This window comes from Atractosteus spatula (assembly GCF_055471065.1).
Source record: "Atractosteus spatula isolate fAtrSpa1 chromosome 17 unlocalized genomic scaffold, fAtrSpa1.hap1 SUPER_17_unloc_3, whole genome shotgun sequence".
NCBI lineage: Eukaryota > Metazoa > Chordata > Actinopteri > Semionotiformes > Lepisosteidae > Atractosteus > Atractosteus spatula.
In genome coordinates this window covers 549,264-570,535 of record NW_028296635.1, presented here as the reverse complement: position 1 = coordinate 570,535, position 21,272 = coordinate 549,264, and the positions used below count along the sequence as shown (strand labels likewise).

Genomic DNA, 21,272 nt, shown 5'->3' with positions numbered 1-21,272 from the left:
TCCACGGGTCCCAGCACAAAAACGAAACTAAAACGCATACCGTTTCGCGCTTCTTATTAGTTGCTCAAAAGTAATTTGACCGTATGAAATGCATAATATAAACCTAGAAACATATACGTGAGCAGTACTTAAGCACTGTAGTATCGGTGTTAAGACATACCTCTCAAATACTGTAAATCAAGTTAAAAATATCTCAAGACCGATTCTGGTCATAATGAAACCATGTTTCGTGTATGTTTTCTTTAAAGTACCAAGACCAGCCATATACTGTATGTTTATGTTCCAAAATTAATATCGTTTATGGCCTTCACACGCGTTGCAGTATGCTCCTATTCTTTTTATGCTCAGCTACTAAGATTTCCCTTCAGTGGTAAAATTAGATATGAATATTCAATACTTAAACGGGCACAGTTAAGACATTAAATATACATATACATACTGTATACAGTACAGTTTTCATACGGTAATATGTTTATGTTCCTAAATCAATCTCTTTTATGAGCATGTGAAAGGCATGGTGAATCGATTCTCAAAAATTACTGTACTTTGCATGATTGGAAACAAATGCGTGATTGCGAAATGCTGTAGTGTTACTTTTACAAAGACGGTCGATGAAAAAAAGAATGTTGACCAGGGCAATACTTTGAGCTTACACTTACAGCTTGTCCAAGGTCATTCATTATTAATACTATTAGTAATATCTTCGTTAAAGACTTTGATGGCCACAGCTCAAACATGAGAGGTTGAGCTTTATTAGCTCCACCTTGCGGAAATTCCGGATACTATTATTTTGCTTGTCGTATTATAGGAGAATTTACGGTAACTCGCGGTATTTACCGGTAGCTTGCGGTAGACTGCGTACAGCGTACCGCAAAATAATGCGGTATCGCCCGTGCATTTTGAATGGCTGCATCTGTAGGCTGCCAAAAGTCTCCGAAACCAAATTTTGATAGCAGAAAATTCTCACTCGTCCAGAAGTTCCCTTGGGACCCAACATCCAGCACAGAGTGGTAAAAAAGCGTCTTTTTTGAAGAGCCTTACAGCGTGCATTGGTGGTTCAGTGGTAGAATTCTCGCCTGCCACGCGGGAGGCCTGGGTTCGATTCCCGGCCAGTGCAGTGGCTTTTGCAGCGAGCGGCTCCATCACTTGCATCCCCTTTCAACTCGCAACTGAAAACCCTCTGAAGCTTAGAAGCTGTGAGCCAGGTCAGTACCCGGATGAGGTTGACCTACAGGGAAAAGCAAAGCTTACAGCTGGAAGCGGTGTTAATGGAACAAGCGGTGGGACACTCACCCTGAGGTCTGTGCGGGTCCCAATGCCCCAGTATAGTGACGGAGACGCTGTGAGGTAAAAAGGCGCCGTCTTTTGGATGAGATGTAAATCCGAGGTCATAGCTCTCTGTGGTCATTAAAAGTGACCACCAAAACCTTTGACAAAAGCTCTTGGTAATTGATGGTCTTCAATAATGCTTCTCCTTTAGGTACATTTGAAATCAGCTGAAAAATGCTGTGAAATGGGGGGGCACTTCAGGCCAGTGTAGGATTTGGGATACAAGAACCATTAAACAGCACGAGAAAGCCCGTACACTGAATCGCAGGGCTTTCTATTCAAAGAAGGACAAAAGAAATTTCTCTCAATTCCATTTTTTGCAGCACAGCGAAGACAGCGGGCACGAGGCCTGTTAGCTCAGTTGGTTAGAGCGTGGTGCTAATAACGCCAAGGTCGCGGGTTCGATCCCCGTTCGGGCCAGGCAGTCTCCTCCGCTCTTGCCAAAACCCGTTACTGTGGTGAGATCGGTGGTTTTGCAAAGACGCCACATACTGCCGACAGACGAGAGTGTTGCGGGAGAAGAGAGAAGTGATGGAAGATTGAAGAGTGTCCTAGGTGGAGCCAAGATGAAGTGTCACAATTGCCTAGGGGAGGATTTCAAATGTTTAAGATGGTAAAAATAACCGGAAGTGATCCCCCAGTCCAGCGCAGTCTGACGTACTTCTGTCATATAAAGTGAAACTAGATGTCGAACTGGAGCCTCACCATTTGCATAAGTGAGGCTCCAGTTTTACATCTAGTTTCACTTTAAATGACAAAACTGAAGAGACTTAAAAGAGCTGGAGAGGATTTCTTACAACTTTTGAGCCGGCACAGTTTTCGAAAACGTTTTCTTCACGCTGCACTGTACAACACAGACAGCCAAGAGTCTCCAAAACAAAACGAATTGACAGATAGGAGAAAAGTCCCACTCGTCCTAAAGTTCCCAAAATCCAGAACTGAGCGTAAACAAAGTGTTCAAGTAGCGTGGGAATGCTACCCCTAATCCTAGCTGGAGTTTGAGCGTCTGGTTCAGAGTTTGCTCAAGAGTTTACCTTTCACAGATGCGCAAAGATGAATGTTGAGGGTGCACGCTTCAAGGCGCCTTACAGTGCAGGGAGTGATTAGAGACGATTCGTGACGTGTGCTCGTTCCCATATACCGTACGCCCCGGGTTGCAGTGCTAGGATGACGTCCAATACCGCTTCGGCACGTAACGGCATTATATTCAAGTGCAGGACGTGAGGGTTTTATTTTGTTCGTTTTGTTCTGCTCTGCTCTGCTTTGCTTTGTTTTGCTTTCCATGGCGTTCGTAAGAGGGTCAATAAAAAGGCGATTCCTGCGTCTAACACGAATGTAAGAGCTATTTCAAGTGCGGCTTCTAAAATGCTTGTAGACATTTGTCTGTTGTTGATTGTTTTTTTGGGTCTAACAAAGTGCCATTTTCCTGTCCGGACGGGGAGACTATATCATTCCCACATGAAGCAACCCTTAATTCCTCTGAGGCGTGTCTGTCTGCAAGGCTTGTATTTTGGAAAGGTTTTTTTTTTAATGGAGATCGACTTTGAAAAAGGTTTCCGCCGGCGCCTCGCGATCCATGTGAGATTGTAGCAAGAACGCAACAACGGCAGCGCTCGCTGTAGTTGTGGCCGAATGTTTAAGGCGATGGACTAGAAATCCATTGGGGTCTCCCCGCGCAGGTTCGAATCCTGCCGACTACGGTGTCCTCCTCACGTCGTCGTGTGCCGGCGCAAGCAAGGAAAAGTGCCTTTCTGCTTTTCCTGGTGGTTTTAAAACGCGAGATCGCTTGTACCCGCTGCCTTGGAAAGAAATGTCTACATGTTTACTTGCACATTGTCTATTGTTTGTTTGTACATTGTCTTGATGCACTGTTTGCACTTTGTCTTGTTTTTTACACTTGTTTTACAATCGAGAGACCTTCTGTAAGTAAGAATTCCATTGTACCAGTACCGGTTACATATGGCAATAAAGTTCAAGTTCAAATGCTTCAGCGTCCGCAAATGGCATTTTGCAGCTGGAAGCAGATGGCGACGCTTTTTGCGGTCGCGTGTCTTGTGCCCCATTTCCGGCCTTTAACATCGAATCAATAAAGCTGTTAGAACCGACACCATAGGTGCTTTTCTTACAACTTTTGATCTGACTCGGAATGCAATTTCGGAATGCAATTCCTGAACACTGCGAGAGACAACCTACAGATGCAGCCATTCAAAATGAGCGGTAAAAACCCGTGGTACAGTAACCAACCCGCAGGGCATCGTAGGGCACCGCGGTAAGTGATTGGCTGGCCAAAATGACCGACAGGGGCACTCGTGGTGCATTGGTTGGTAGTGAAAAGATTTAATCATTTAATGTCTTTACTGTGCACATTTCAATCCGCTTAGTTTTGAATATTTATATGGAATTTTACCACTAAAGGGAAATTTTAGTAGCTGAGCATAAAAAGAAGAGGAGCATAACGCATCTGAAGGTCATAAACGATATTAATTTAGGAACATAAACATTACTGTATGTACATAAACTGTACTGTGTATGGCTGGTCTTGATAGTTTAAAGAAAAAATACACACCAGTCTTCCATTTCTCCCTAAACATTTTAAGCATGAAAGTTTTATGAAACAGTACCCAAATATGTGATTGCTGTATAGAATGAATTTTAATTTTTAAAAATGATTTAACACGAAAATTAAGCTGTTTACATCTTCCGCCTGAGAACAGTCACCCGTTGCTTCCCAACGCAGAAACACAGCCACTAACTAGCAAAGAGAGGACATTAGCTAGCCAATATGATAAAGAAATAAATGATTATTTTGTTTATTTCTTTTGCACATTTATTTGAACATTTCCATCGATTGTACAAGCACTTGGAAACTGTCCAATCCCTAGTTCATCAAGCATTTACCGGTCTGGTGCCGGTCTGTGTCTTCTAGGATATAATGCCAGCGAACTCTTGTTTTTATGTCCACTATACCTACGCTGGGCAAACGTTCCGAGGTCAAATTCTTCCAGCACGGGGGTACCTTTAAAGCGGAGACGATGGCACCGACATTTTTTGGCGCGCCTTCTCTTTAAAGCCCTGGCCAAATATGAAGACAGTACGTACAGTTATAATTCAAACGGAATTAAAAACTACACATCCCAGTTACCATGTTGGTGCTTGTAATCATTGCGTTTAACCAACGAAACAGGGCGAAAAATCAGTCACATGACTTTGGGGCAGAGTTTCGAAAGCTTAACCTATCAGCAACAAAGCGAAATTTACACGATAGGCTACCTCAAACTGTCAGTTACACGACTGTGTATGTCGCTTAAGCCACTCCTATTTGGCATTTTAGTTATGGAGGCGAGAAGACGCCCCCCCCCCCCCTCTGGGTGTCTGATTTGCCGCCATCTTTAACTGTTCGGTGTCCGAATCGGAGTAGCTACGCGTACAAAATAAAGTTAATCCCAACTACAAAACATATTTTTGTGGTAAGAGGGCGCAAAACATCAGTATTTACTGCTATTAATTACTGTACGATTTATAGTTGAAATCTGAGCCTAGATATAAAGTTAGATATAAAGTTAAAATCTCGACAAAGCAATGTAGGAAATACAGAGAAAATAAATCCTTTCTGACATCTAAAATCAGTTTCGATCAAGGTCTCTAAAACGAACAAGAAAAAGAGGATTTTCGGAGGGCAATTACGCTGTGTTTATATAGAATAACTGATTTATGAGCAATCTAATTTCTTGTTCGTTTAAAACAGTGACATGTCAGCTGCAAAAGATCGCACCAGAAACAGCACTCTCTCTGCTTGTCATAGACGTTCAGGAAAGGCTGAATGAAGTCATGTCAAGTACAATAATTCGGTGATCAATAATAACAGTTGTAGGACAGTATATAAGGAGGATAAGGATTTTGAAGTTGACTCGAAATCTGATAGGTAACCAGTGCAAGGACTTGAAAACAGGTGTAATGCATCCCTGATAGGATTCTTGCTGTCATATTCTGAACATATTGAAGATTGCTCAGTGTGGATTTAATTTCCCCAGTGAACAGGATGTGCATTTATTGATTCTAGAAAAAAAGCCTTTCTTGATTTCTCTAGTTCACTTTAAAATAAACTATTATTCCACAATGCAGAGTATTACATGGCCAGTATTTACACATGATATTTGTGATTTAAAGAAATTAACACAAGCAGCTTTTGGAGATTTAAGTGTTGGCTGAGTTATTGCAGGATAAAAGACTAGAGATGTTGGCAAGAAGAAGATAATTTGGGGAAAGCTGAGGAATACACTTATAACAAGAACACTTCCTATTGGGGTTAGGCATACTTTTGATGAAGATGAAGTTAACAGACTATATGTTTACATAGATACTGAAATAAGGATTGTATTTTAGATTATGTGTAGTTGCTGGCATTGAACTGTGTGTTGGATGCACATGAATTGAAGGAATGGGCAAACATAGCTGATGCGGATCCACAGAGCCAGCATATTAAGATGTTTATAATTAGAGGCAATTTGTTTAAATAACTAGGTATGGATACTGATGTGCAAGAGAGGTGGAAAGGCTGTTTCCTTAAGCCAGCACTATAAAATATTTTATTCTCAGTGAGATGCTGCCATTTCATCGTGGGTTTCTAACACTGTGTATAGTTCCATCCACACAGTGCCTTTACTTCCATCCATTTCTAATCTCTTTATCCAGTACAGAGGATTTGGAGCCTATCCCAGTAAGCAACGGACACAAGGCAGAATACACCCTGGACGTAGCGCCAGTCCATCACAGGACAGACAGACACAAACACACACACACCAGGGCCAGTTTTCCCATAAACCAATTAGCTTACCAGTATGTTTTGGAGTGCGAGAGGGAGTCATATCACACATATGGAGAAAAACCATGTAACCCAGAGAGAACATATAAACCCCACACACACAGGATGGCAGGAATTGAACCTAGGACCCCAGTGCTGCAAGATAGCAATGCTAACCACTTCGCCACCATTATAAATGGGTGGATATCTTAGTTATCTTTCTAGTTCACAGGTTTGCATGCATAATTTAATTTTGAAAGCCACTGAGACATCAGGTACTACTGTTCTATTTATGAAAAAGAAACAAAACAAAAAACATACTAACAACTGTGCCATCCTACTCCTTAGTTAATACATTTTATTATTCATAAACAGTTAACATTGTTAGCAAAATATTTTGAATTATATTTAACCCTATTTTTTCTTTAGTTTTGTATTTAACTTATTATATGATAGTCAGACTTAATGTATATTTGAACAATGAAAATATATTTTTACAAGATGCGGGGGAAAGTGCAACAGCTTATTACAGTGCTAAATTTAATATTATTGATTGCTAATAGTTTATGCTAACACCTAACTTTCTTAATTAGATGTATTTAAAAGAGTGAACTAAGTGTAACATACTATTCAGAAATACAATCGAAAATAGTTTTGTGGTGTTTGTATGGATGAAATGTTTCTAAAATGTATAACGTAACAAAATTAAAGACGATTAAAATCTGTAATCTTTCCACTTGTAATGTCATTAGACAGAACAACACGTTTCTGGTTTGTTTTAATTAGTATTAGTTAGTAGTTAGTAGTTTTAATTTAATTAGTTTTGCAATTCGCACTGATTCCCTTGCGAAGATATGGACTTAAGAATATTCGTGCCTGGTCAAAAAATGGCATTAAGCACTTAAAATTAATATGGTTAATAATAGTAAACTGTAACATGCTGTAACAAGATCGGTTAAACTGCGAAGAAAATGCTTTCAGAGAAAATGGTTCAGGTGTGAAGAACATAGATCTCCAATGCAATTTCAACCAAACCTGTTCCCACACACCCTGCCCCCACTACCATTAGAATATACACAAAGCACTGAAATCTTTCGAGCTAATGATCAGGTGACCCGAGAGAGAGCGAGAGAAACACCAAGGGGTGCGGAACCAGGGAACTATTTACATGGAAAACGGGCGATCTCCCCAGACTGTCCGCCCGTTTCACTGTTACCTGGATACCTCTTTATTTAGAACTCACTAACACTGATTTTTAGTTTAGAAGGATTCAAATAGGGTTTTAGATGAAAGGCAGCGACCTTAATCAAGCCCAAATCATTATTGAACCCATTCAGAGCCTACATTACATTTTAGCGTTTCATTCTGAGCAGAAGACCCTCACACCTGAAGAAGGCTTGCGTTTTCTCTCTTCTCTTTTAAGCATGTGTACAATGTGTAATACAATTACAATGTGTAATTACAATGCTGTAATACAATTTGAATCGTATGAGGGTGGGGGGGAGGTGTCTTTCGCTGGAAATCTCGCCTGCTTCTACTTTACGAGTACAACCCCCTCTCTGCCGGAGTGCTGGCTGTGACGAATTAAACCGGTTTCACAGGTTTCAATCACAGACCATGTGACATGGGAGTCAGGAAACTAACACACAGCGCCACCGGATTTGATAACACTATAAAAACGCTATAAAATAATGTGACTAGGCACAGAACAAGTTTACAGCACAGTACAATAATAAATGCTGACCATGACTTTAGAAGCATAAATTGCCTTACACTCAATTTAAACACAAGCTGTCTTTAGCCCTCTAAGCTGGTTCATACAGAAATGTAGAGATCCAGGCTCAGAACACACAGCTTCATTAGCGAAAACATATGCAGGACAACTAGAGAAGACGTTTTACAGAGGATGGATTTTTAGAAACATCCCATCAGTGACATCACTGAAGTCAACTCCTAGGTACTGTAACTGTCGTGTGGATAGTTTCACAAGAATCAGACAAAGGTTTAAGCATCGCTTGTTCTAGATAAAACTGCAAAAAAAAACAACAACAACCCATAATGTACTTCTTTGCGGCTCTGTTTGCCCAAATCATATATTCACAACGTGAAATCTAGAAAATAATATTACGTAACCAAAATCCGCAATATGGAAACAGAACCTGTGTAATTGTTGATAGATGATGTACTCGTAACATTTTTTCAAGACGAACTACAACATTTAAAAAATGACTTGTATGTACTTGATATCTCTAATCAATCCACGGGTCCCAGCACAAAAACGAAACTAAAACGCATACCGTTTCGCGCTTCTTATTAGTTGCTCAAAAGTAATTTGACCGTATGAAATGCATAATATAAACCTAGAAACATATACGTGAGCAGTACTTAAGCACTGTAGTATCGGTGTTAAGACATACCTCTCAAATACTGTAAATCAAGTTAAAAATATCTCAAGACCGATTCTGGCCATAATGAAACCATGTTTCGTGTATGTTTTCTTTAAAGTACCAAGACCAGCCATATACTGTATGTTTATGTTCCAAAATTAATATCGTTTATGGCCTTCACACGCGTTGCAGTATGCTCCTATTCTTTTTATGCTCAGCTACTAAGATTTACGAACGCCATGGAAAGCAAAACAAAGCAAAGCAGAGCAGAGCAGAACAAAACGAACAAAATAAAACCCTCACGTCCTTCAGAAGAGTGGCTTTTGCAGCGAGCGGCTCCATCACTTGCATCCCCTTTCAACTCGCAACTGAAAACCCTCTGAAGCATAGAAGCTGTGAGCCAGGTCAGTACCCGGATGAGGGTGACCTACAGGGAAAAGCAAAGCTTACAGCTGGAAGCGGTGTTAATGGAGCCAGCGGTGGGGCACTCACCCTGAGGTCTGTGCGGGTCCCAATGCCCCAGTATAGTGACGGAGACGCTGTGAGGTAAAAAGGCGCCGTCTTTTGGATGAGATGTAAATCCGAGGTCATAGCTCTCTGTGGTCATTAAAAGTGACCACCAAAACCTTTGACAAAAGCTCTTGGTAATTGATGGTCTTCAATAATGCTTCTCCTTTAGGTACATTTGAAATCAGCTGAAAAATGCTGTGAAATGGGGGGGCACTTCAGGCCAGTGTAGGATTTGGGATACAAGAACCATTAAACAGCACGAGAAAGCCCGTACACTGAATCGCAGGGCTTTCTATTCAAAGAAGGACAAAAGAAATTTCTCTCAATTCCATTTTTTGCAGCACAGCGAAGACAGTGGGAACGAGGCCTGTTAGCTCAGTTTGTTAGAGCGTGGTGCTAATAACGCCAAGGTCGCGGGTTCGATCCCTGTTCGGGCCAGGCAGTCTCCTCCGCTCTTGCCAAAACCCGTTACTGTGGTGAGATTGGTGGTTTTGCAAAGACGCCACATACTGCCGACAGACGAGAGTGTTGCGGGAGAAGAGAGAAGTGATGGAAGATTGAAGAGTGTCCTAGGTGGAGCCAAGATGAAGTGTCACAATTGCCTAGGGGAGGATTTCAAATGTTTAAGATGGTAAAAATAACCGGAAGTGATCCCCCAGTCCAGCGCAGTCTGACGTACTTCTGTCATATAAAGTGAAACTAGATGTCGAACTGGAGCCTCACCATTTGCATAAGTGAGGCTCCAGTTATACATCTAGTTTCACTTTAAATGACAAAACTGAAGAGACTTAAAAGAGCTGGAGAGGATTTCTTACAACTTTTGAGCCGGCACAGTTTTCGAAAACGTTTTCTTCACGCTGCACTGTACAACACAGACAGCCAAGAGTCTCCAAAACAAAACGAATTGACAGATAGGAGAAAAGTCCCACTCGTCCTAAAGTTCCCAAAATCCAGAACTGAGCGTAAACAAAGTGTTCAAGTAGCGTGGGAATGCTACCCCTAATCCTAGCTGGAGTTTGAGCGTCTGGTTCAGAGTTTGCTCAAGAGTTTACCTTTCACAGATGCGCAAAGATGAATGTTGAGGGTGCACGCTTCAAGGCGCCTTACAGTGCAGGGAGTGATTAGAGACGATTCGTGACGTGTGCTCGTTCCCATATACCGTACGCCCCGGGTTGCAGTGCTAGGATGACGTCCAATACCGCTTCGGCACGTAACGGCATTATATTCAAGTGCAGGACGTGAGGGTTTTATTTTGTTCGTTTTGTTCTGCTCTGCTCTGCTTTGCTTTGTTTTGCTTTCCATGGCGTTCGTAAGAGGGTCAATAAAAAGGCGATTCCTGCGGCTAACACGAATGTAAGAGCTATTTCAAGTGCGGCTTCTAAAATGCTTGTAGACATTTGTCTGTTGTTGATTGTTTTTTTGGGTCTAACAAAGTGCCATTTTCCTGTCCGGACGGGGAGACTATATCATTCCCACATGAAGCAACCCTTAATTCCTCTGAGGCGTGTCTGTCTGCAAGGCTTGTATTTTGGAAAGGTTTTTTTTTTAATGGAGATCGACTTTGAAAAAGGTTTCCGCCGGCGCCTCGCGATCCATGTGAGATTGTAGCAAGAAAGCAACAACGGCGGCGCTCGCTGTAGTTGTGGCCGAATGTTTAAGGCGATGGACTAGAAATCCATTGGGGTCTCCCCGCGCAGGTTCGAATCCTGCCGACTATGGTGTCCTCCTCACGTCGTCGTGTGCCGGCGCAAGCAAGGAAAAGTGCCTTTCTGCTTTTCCTGGTGGTTTTAAAACGCGAGATCGCTTGTACCCGCTGCCTTGGAAAGAAATGTCTACATGTTTACTTGCACATTGTCTATTGTTTGTTTGTACATTGTCTTGATGCACTGTTTGCACTTTGTCTTGTTTTTTACACTTGTTTTACAATCGAGAGACCTTCTGTAAGTAAGAATTCCATTGTACCAGTACCGGTTACATATGGCAATAAAGTTCAAGTTCAAATGCTTCAGCGTCCGCAAACGACATTTTGCAGCTGGAAGCAGATGGCGACGCTTTTTGCGGTCGCGTGTCTTGTGCCCCATTTCCGGCTTTTAACATCGAATCAATAAAGCTGTTAGAACCGACACCATAGGTGCTTTTCTTACAACTTTTGATCTGACTCAGTTTCGGAATGCAATTCCTGAACACTGCGAGAGACAACCTACAGATGCAGCCATTCAAAATGAGCGGTAAAAACCCGTGGTACAGTAACCAACCCGCAGGGCATCGTAGGGCACCGCGGTAAGTGATTGGCTGGCCAAAATGACCGACAGGGGCACTCGTGGTGCATTGGTTGGTAGTGAAAAGATTTAATCATTTAATGTCTTTACTGTGCACATTTCAATCCGCTTAGTTTTGAATATTTATATGGAATTTTACCACTAAAGGGAAATTTTAGTAGCTGAGCATAAAAAGAAGAGGAGCATAACGCATCTGAAGGTCATAAACGATATTAATTTAGGAACATAAACATTACTGTATGTACATAAACTGTACTGTGTATGGCTGGTCTTGATAGTTTAAAGAAAAAATACACACCAGTCTTCCATTTCTCCCTAAACATTTTAAGCATGAAAGTTTTATGAAACGGTACCCAAATATGTGATTGCTGTATAGAATGAATTTTAATTTTTAAAAATGATTTAACACGAAAATTAAGCTGTTTACATCTTCCGTCTGAGAACAGTCACCCGTTGCTTCCCAACGCAGAAACACAGCCACTAACTAGCAAAGAGAGGACATTAGCTAGCCAATATGATAAAGAAACAAATGATTATTTTGTTTATTTCTTTTGCACATTTATTTGAACATTTCCATCGATTGTACAAGCACTTGGAAACTGTCCAATCCCTAGTTCATCAAGCATTTACCGGTCTGGTGCCGGTCTGTGTCTTCTAGGATATAATGCCAGCGAACTCTTGTTTTTATGTCCACTATACCTACGCTGGGCAAACGTTCCGAGGTCAAATTCTTCCAGCACGGGGGTACCTTTAAAGCGGAGACGATGGCACCGACATTTTTTGGCGCGCCTTCTCTTTAAAGCCCTGGCCAAATATGAAGACAATACGTACAGTTATAATTCAAACGGAATTAAAAACTACACATCCCAGTTACCATGGTGGTGCTTGTGATCATTGCGTTTAACCAACGAAACAGGGTGAAAAATCAGTCACATGACTTTGGGGCAGAGTTTCGAAAGCTTAACCTATCAGCAACAAAGCGAAATTTACACGATAGGCTACCTCAAACTGTCAGTTACACGACTGTGTATGTCGCTTAAGCCACTCCTATTTGGCATTTTAGTTATGGAGGCGAGAAGACGCCCCCCCCCCGGATGTCTGATTTGCCGCCATCTTTAACTGTTCGGTGTCCGAATCGGAGTAGCTACGCGTACGAAATAAAGTTAATCCCAACAACAAAACATATATTTTTGTGGTAAGAGGGCGCAAAACATCAGTATTTACTGCTATTAATTACTGTACGATTTATAGTTGAAATCTGAGCCTAGATATAAAGTTAGATATAAAGTTAAAATCTCGACAAAGCAATGTAGGAAATACAGAGAAAATAAATCCTTTCTGACATCTAAAATCAGTTTCGATCAAGGTCTCTAAAACGAACAAGAAAAAGAGGATTTTCGGAGGGCAATTACGCTGTGTTTATATAGAATAACTGATTTATGAGCAATCTAATTTCTTGTTCGTTTAAAACAGTGAAATGTCAGCTGCAAAAGATCGCACCAGAAACAGCACTCTCTCTACTTGTCATAGACGTTCAGGAAAGGCTGAATGAAGTCATGTCAAGTACAATAATTCGGTGATCAATAATAACAGTTGTAGGACAGTATATAAGGAGGATAAGGATTTTGAAGTTGACTCGAAATCTGATAGGTAACCAGTGCAAGGACTTGAAAACAGGTGTAATGCATCCCTGATAGGATTCTTGCTGTCATATTCTGAACATATTGAAGATTGCTCAGTGTGGATTTAATTTCCCCAGTGAACAGGATGTGCATTTATTGATTCTAGAAAAAAAGCCTTTCTTGATTTCTCTAGTTCACTTTAAAATAAACTATTATTCCACAATGCAGAGTATTACATGGCCAGTATTTACACATGATATTTGTGATTTAAAGAAATTAACACAAGCAGATTTTGGAGATTTAAGTGTTGGCTGAGTTATTGCAGGATAAAAGACTAGAGATGTTGGCAAGAAGAAGATAATTTGGGGAAAGCTGAGGAATACACTTATAACAAGAACACTTCCTATTGGGGTTAGGCATACTTTTGATGAAGATGAAGTTAACAGACTATATGTTTACATAGATACTGAAATAAGGATTGTATTTTAGATTATGTGTAGTTGCTGGCATTGAACTGTGTGTTGGATGCACATGAATTGAAGGAATGGGCAAACATAGCTGATGCGGATCCACAGAGCCAGCATATTAAGATGTTTATAATTAGAGGCAATTTGTTTAAATAACTAGGTATGGATACTGATGTGCAAGAGAGGTGGAAAGGCTGTTTCCTTAAGCCAGCACTATAAAATATTTTATTCTCAGTGAGATGCTGCCATTTCATCGTGGGTTTCTAACACTGTGTATAGTTCCATCCACACAGTGCCTTTACTTCCATCCATTTCTAATCTCTTTATCCAGTACAGAGGATTTGGAGCCTATCCCAGTAAGCAACGGACACAAGGCAGAATACACCCTGGACGTAGCGCCAGTCCATCACAGGACAGACAGACACAAACACACACACACCAGGGCCAGTTTTCCCATAAACCAATTAACTTACCAGTATGTTTTGGAGTGCGAGAGGGAGTCATATCACACATATGGAGAAAAACCATGTAACCCAGAGAGAACATGTAAACCCCACACACACAGGATGGCAGGAATTGAACCTAGGACCCCAGTGCTGCAAGATAGCAATGCTAACCACTTCGCCACCATTATAAATGGATGGATATCTTAGTTATCTTTCTAGTTCACAGGTTTGCATGCATAATTTAATTTTGAAAGCCACTGAGACATCAGGTACTACTGTTGTATTTATGAAAAAGAAACAAAACAAAAAACATACTAACAACTGTGCCATCCTACTCCTTAGTTAATACATTTTATTATTCATAAACAGTTAACATTGTTAGCAAAATATTTTGAATTATATTTAACCCTATTTTTTCTTTAGTTTTGTATTTAACTTATTATATGATAGTCAGACTTAATGTATATTTGAACAATGAAAATATATTTTTACAAGATGCGGGGGAAAGTGCAACAGCTTATTACAGTGCTAAATTTAATATTATTGATTGCTAATAGTTTATGCTAACACCTAACTTTCTTAATTAGATGTATTTAAAACAGTGAACTAAGTGTAACATACTATTCAGAAATACAATCGAAAATAGTTTTGTGGTGTTTGTATGGATGAAACGTTTCTAAAATGTATAACGTAACAAAATTAAAGACGATTAAAATCTGTAATCTTTCCACTTGTAATGTCATTAGACAGAACAACACGTTTCTGGTTTGTTTTAATTAGTATTAGTTAGTAGTTAGTAGTTTTAATTTAATTAGTTTTGCAATTCGCACTGATTCCCTTGCGAAGATATGGACTTAAGAATATTCGTACCTGGTCAAAAAATGGCATTAAGCACTTAAAATTAATATGGTTAATAATAGTAAATTGTAACATGCTGTAACAAGATCGGTTAAACTGCGAAGAAAATGCTTTCAGAGAAAATGTTTCAGGTGTGAAGAACATAGATCTCCAATGCAATTTCAACCAAACCTGTTCCCACACACCCTGCCCCCACTACCATTAGAATATACACAAAGCACTGAAATCTTTCGAGCTAATGATCAGGTGACCCGAGAGAGAGCGAGAGAAACACCAAGGGGTGCGGAACCAGGGAACTATTTACATGGAAAACGGGCGATCTCCCCAGACTGTCCGCCCGTTTCACTGTTACCTGGATACCTCTTTATTTAGAACTCACTACCACTGATTTTTAGTTTAGAAGGATTCAAGTAGGGTTTTAGATGAAAGGCAGCGACCTTAATCAAGCCCAAATCATAATTGAACCCATTCAGAGCCTACATTACATTTTAGCGTTTCATTCTGAGCAGAAGACCCTCACACCTGAAGAAGGCTTGCGTTTTCTCTCTTCTCTTTTAAGCATGTGTACAATGTGTAATACAATTACAATGTGTAATTACAATGCTGTAATACAATTTGAATCGTATGAGGGTGGGGGGGAGGTGTCTTTCGCTGGAAATCTCGCCTGCTTCTACTTTACGAGTACAACCCCCTCTCTACCGGAGTGCTGGCTGTGACGAATTAAACCGGTTTCACAGGTTTCAATCACAGACCATGTGACATGGGAGTCAGGAAACTAACACACAGCGCCACCGGATTTGATAACACTATAAAAACGCTATAAAATAATGTGACTAGGCACAGAACAAGTTTACAGCACAGTACAATAATAAATGCTGACCATGACTTTAGAAGCATAAATTGCCTTACACTCAATTTAAACACAAGCTGTCTTTAGCCCTCTAAGCTGGTTCATACAGAAATGTAGAGATCCAGGCTCAGAACACACAGCTTCATTAGCGAAAACATATGCAGGACAACTAGAGAAGACGTTTTACAGAGGATGGATTTTTAGAAACATCCCATCAGTGACATCACTGAAGTCAACTCCTAGGTACTGTAACTGTCGTGTGGATAGTTTCACAAGAATCAGACAAAGGTTTAAGCATCGCTTGTTCTAGATAAAACTGCAAAAAAAAACAACAACAACCCATAATGTACTTCTTTGCGGCCCTGTTTGCCCAAATCATATATTCACAACGTGAAATCTAGAAAATAATATTACGTAACCAAAATCCGCAATATGGAAACAGAACCTGTGTAATTGTTGATAGATGATGTACTCGTAACATTTTTTCAAGACGAACTACAACATTTAAAAAATGACTTGTATGTACTTGATATCTCTAATCAATCCACGGGTCCCAGCACAAAAACGAAACTAAAACGCATACCGTTTCGCGCTTCTTATTAGTTGCTCAAAAGTAATTTGACCGTATGAAATGCATAATATAAACCTAGAAACATATACGTGAGCAGTACTTAAGCACTGTAGTATCGGTGTTAAGACATACCTCTCAAATACTGTAAATCAAGTTAAAAATATCTCAAGACCGATTCTGGTCATAATGAAACCATGTTTCGTGTATGTTTTCTTTAAAGTACCAAGACCAGCCATATACTGTATGTTTATGTTCCAAAATTAATATCGTTTATGGCCTTCACACGCGTTGCAGTATGCTCCTATTCTTTTTATGCTCAGCTACTAAGATTTCCCTTCAGTGGTAAAATTAGATATGAATATTCAATACTTAAACGGGCACAGTTAAGACATTAAATATACATATACATACTGTATACAGTACAGTTTTCATACGGTAATATGTTTATGTTCCTAAATCAATCTCTTTTATGAGCATGTGAAAGGCATGGTGAATCGATTCTCAAAAATTACTGTACTTTGCATGATTGGAAACAAATGCGTGATTGCGAAATGCTGTAGTGTTACTTTTACAAAGACGGTCGATGAAAAAAAGAATGTTGACCAGGGCAATACTTTGAGCTTACACTTACAGCTTGTCCAAGGTCATTCATTATTAATACTATTAGTAATATCTTCGTTAAAGACTTTGATGGCCACAGCTCAAACATGAGAGGTTGAGCTTTATTAGCTCCACCTTGCGGAAATTCCGGATACTATTATTTTGCTTGTCGTATTATAGGAGAATTTACGGTAACTCGCGGTATTTACCGGTAGCTTGCGGTAGACTGCGTACAGCGTACCGCAAAATAATGCGGTATCGCCCGTGCATTTTGAATGGCTGCATCTGTAGGCTGCCAAAAGTCTCCGAAACCAAATTTTGATAGCAGAAAATTCTCACTCGTCCAGAAGTTCCCTTGGGACCCAACATCCAGCACAGAGTGGTAAAAAAGCGTCTTTTTTGAAGAGCCTTACAGCGTGCATTGGTGGTTCAGTGGTAGAATTCTCGCCTGCCACGCGGGAGGCCCGGGTTCGATTCCCGGCCAATGCAGTGGCTTTTGCAGCGAGCGGCTCCATCACTTGCATCCCCTTTCACCTCGCAACTGAAAACCCTCTGAAGCTTAGAAGCTGTGAGCCAGGTCAGTACCCGGATGAGGGTGACCTACAGGGAAAAGCAAAGCTTACAGCTGGAAGCGGTGTTAATGGAGCCAGCGGTGGGGCACTCACCCTGAGGTCTGTGCGGGTCCCAATGCCCCAGTATAGTGACGGAGACGCTGTGTGGTAAAAAGGCGCCGTCTTTTGGATGAGATGTAAATCCGAGGTCATAGCTCTCTGTGGTCATTGAAAGTGACCACCAAAACCTTTGACAAAAGCTCTTGGTAATTGATGGTCTTCAATAATGCTTCTCCTTTAGGTACATTTGAAATCAGCTGAAAAATGCTGTGAAATGGGGGGGCACTTCAGGCCAGTGTAGGATTTGGGATACAAGAACCATTAAACAGCACGAGAAAGCCCGTACACTGAATCGCAGGGCTTTCTATTCAAAGAAGGACAAAAGAAATTTCTCTCAATTCCATTTTTTGCAGCACAGCGAAGACAGCGGGCACGAGGCCTGTTAGCTCAGTTGGTTAGAGCGTGGTGCTAATAGCGCCAAGGTCGCGGGTTCGATCCCCGTTCGGGCCAGGCAGTCTCCTCCGCTCTTGCCAAAACCCGTTACTGTGGTGAGATCGGTGGTTTTGCAAAGACGCCACATACTGCCGACAGACGAGAGTGTTGCGGGAGAAGAGAGAAGTGATGGAAGATTGAAGAGTGTCCTAGGTGGAGCCAAGATGAAGTGTCACAATTGCCTAGGGGAGGATTTCAAATGTTTAAGATGGTAAAAATAACCGGAAGTGATCCCCCAGTCCAGCGCAGTCTGAAGTACTTCTGTCATATAAAGTGAAACTAGATGTCGAACTGGAGCCTCACCATTTGCATAAGTGAGGCTCCAGTTATACATCTAGTTTCACTTTAAATGACAAAACTGAAGAGACTTAAAAGAGCTGGAGAGGATTTCTTACAACTTTTGAGCCGGCACAGTTTTCGAAAACGTTTTCTTCACGCTGCACTGTACAACACAGACAGCCAAGAGTCTCCAAAACAAAACGAATTGACAGATAGGAGAAAAGTCCCACTCGTCCTAAAGTTCCCAAAATCCAGAACTGAGCGTAAACAAAGTGTTCAAGTAGCGTGGGAATGCTACCCCTAATCCTAGCTGGAGTTTGAGCGTCTGGTTCAGAGTTTGCTCAAGAGTTTACCTTTCACAGATGCGCAAAGATGAATGTTGAGGGTGCACGCTTCAAGGCGCCTTACAGTGCAGGGAGTGATTAGAGACGATTCGTGACGTGTGCTCGTTCCCATATACCGTACGCCCCGGGTTGCAGTGCTAGGATGACGTCCAATACCGCTTCGGCACGTAACGGCATTATATTCAAGTGCAGGACGTGAGGGTTTTATTTTGTTCGTTTTGTTCTGCTCTGCTCTGCTTTGCTTTGTTTTGCTTTCCATGGCGTTCGTAAGAGGGTCAATAAAAAGGCGATTCCTGCGTCTAACACGAATGTAAGAGCTATTTCAAGTGCGGCTTCTAAAATGCTTGTAGACATTTGTCTGTTGTTGATTGTTTTTTTGGGTCTAACAAAGTGCCATTTTCCTGTCCGGACGGGGAGACTATATCATTCCCACATGAAGCAACCCTTAATTCCTCTGAGGCGTGTCTGTCTGCAAGGCTTGTATTTTGGAAAGGTTTTTTTTTTAATGGAGATCGACTTTGAAAAAGGTTTCCGCCGGCGCCTCGCGATCCATGTGAGATTGTAGCAAGAACGCAACAACGGCGGCGCTCGCTGTAGTTGTGGCCGAATGTTTAAGGCGATGGACTAGAAATCCATTGGGGTCTCCCCGCGCAGGTTCGAATCCTGCCGACTACGGTGTCCTCCTCACGTCGTCGTGTGCCGGCGCAAGCAAGGAAAAGTGCCTTTCTGCTTTTCCTGGTGGTTTTAAAACGCGAGATCGCTTGTACCCGCTGCCTTGGAAAGAAATGTCTACATGTTTACTTGCACATTGTCTATTGTTTGTTTGTACATTGTCTTGATGCACTGTTTGCACTTTGTCTTGTTTTTTACACTTGTTTTACAATCGAGAGACCTTCTGTAAGTAAGAATTCCATTGTACCAGTACCGGTTACATATGGCAATAAAGTTCAAGTTCAAATGCTTCAGCGTCCGCAAACGGCATTTTGCAGCTGGAAGCAGATGGCGACGCTTTTTGCGGTCGCGTGTCTTGTGCCCCATTTCCGGCCTTTAACATCGAATCAATAAAGCTGTTAGAACCGACACCATAGGTGCTTTTCTTACAACTTTTGATCTGACTCAGTTTCGGAATGCAATTCCTGAACACTGCGAGAGACAACCTACAGATGCAGCCATTCAAAATGAGCGGTAAAAACCCGTGGTACAGTAACCAACCCGCAGGGCATCGTAGGGCACCGCGGTAAGTGATTGGCTGGCCAAAATGACCGACAGGGGCACTCGTGGTGCATTGGTTGGTAGTGAAAAGATTTAATCATTTAATGTCTTTACTGTGCACATTTCAATCCGCTTAGTTTTGAATATTTATATGGAATTTTACCACTAAAGGGAAATTTTAGTAGCTGAGCATAAAAAGAAGAGGAGCATAACGCATCTGAAGGTCATAAACGATATTAATTTAGGAACATAAACATTACTGTATGTACATAAACTGTACTGTGTATGGCTGGTCTTGATAGTTTAAAGAAAAAATACACACCAGTCTTCCATTTCTCCCTAAACATTTTAAGCATGAAAGTTTTATGAAACGGTACCCAAATATGTGATTGCTGTATAGAATGAATTTTAATTTTTAAAAATTATTTAACACGAAAATTAAGCTGTTTACATCTTCCGCCTGAGAACAGTCACCCGTTGCTTCCCAACGCAGAAACACAGCCACTAACTAGCAAAGAGAGGACATTAGCTAGCCAATATGATAAAGAAATAAATGATTATTTTGTTTATTTCTTTTGCACATTTATTTGAACATTTCCATCGATTGTACAAGCACTTGGAAACTGTCCAATCCCTAGTTCATCAAGCATTTACCGGTCTGGTGCCGGTCTGTGTCTTCTAGGATATAATGCCAGCGAACTCTTGTTTTTATGTCCACTATACCTACGCTGGGCAAACGTTCCGAGGTCAAATTCTTCCAGCACGGGGGTACCTTTAAAGCGGAGACGACGGCACCGAAATTTTTTGGCGCGCCTTCTCTTTAAAGCCCTGGCCAAATATGAAGACAGTACGTACAGTTATAATTCAAACGGAATTAAAAACTACACATCCCAGTTACCATGGTGGTGCTTGTGATCATTGCGTTTAACCAACGAAACAGGGCGAAAAATCAGTCACATGACTTTGGGGCAGAGTTTCGAAAGCTTAACCTATCAGCAACAAAGCGAAATTTACACGATAGGCTACCTCAAACTGTCAGTTACACGACTGTGTATGTCGCTTAAGCCACTCCTATTTGGCATTTTAGTTATGGAGGCGAGAAGACGCCCCCCCCCCCCCCCCCTCTGGGTGTCTGATTTGCCGCCATCTTTAACTGTTCGGTGTCCGAATCGGAGTAGCTACGCGTACGAAATAAAGTTAATCCCAACTACAAAACATATATTTTTGTGGTAAGAGGGCGCAAAACATCAGTATTTACTGCTATTAATTACTGTACGATTTATAGTTGAAATCTGAGCCTAGATATAAAGTTAGATATAAAGTTAAAATCTCGACAAAGCAATGTAGGAAATACAGAGAATTTATTGATTCTAGAAAAAAAGCCTTTCTTGATTTCTCTAGTTCACTTTAAAATAAACTATTATTCCACAATGCAGAGTATTACATGGCCAGTATTTACACATGATATTTGTGATTTAAAGAAATTAACACAAGCAGCTTTTGGAGATTTAAGTGTTGGCTGAGTTATTGCAGGATAAAAGACTAGAGATGTTGGCAAGAAGAAGATAATTTGGGGAAAGCTGAGGAATACACTTATAACAAGAACACTTCCTA

The 21,272-nt window shown here is 41.0% G+C and overlaps 4 non-coding genes across 4 annotated transcripts; all 4 read left to right on the top strand.

Moving 5' to 3' along the window:
* The first annotated feature begins 1,046 nt into the window (after positions 1–1,046).
* On the top strand, positions 1,047–1,117 carry trnag-gcc (transfer RNA glycine (anticodon GCC)). Its single transcript has one exon. It is a non-coding gene; the product is annotated as a tRNA-Gly (tRNA).
* Positions 1,118–1,675: 558 nt separating this feature from the next.
* Positions 1,676–1,749, top strand: trnai-aau (transfer RNA isoleucine (anticodon AAU)). Its single transcript has one exon. It is a non-coding gene; the product is annotated as a tRNA-Ile (tRNA).
* A 15,389-nt stretch (positions 1,750–17,138) lies between these two features.
* Positions 17,139–17,209, top strand: trnag-gcc (transfer RNA glycine (anticodon GCC)). The gene has a single exon. It is a non-coding gene; the product is annotated as a tRNA-Gly (tRNA).
* A 558-nt stretch (positions 17,210–17,767) lies between these two features.
* Positions 17,768–17,841, top strand: trnai-aau (transfer RNA isoleucine (anticodon AAU)). The gene has a single exon. It is a non-coding gene; the product is annotated as a tRNA-Ile (tRNA).
* Positions 17,842–21,272: the final 3,431 nt, after the last annotated feature.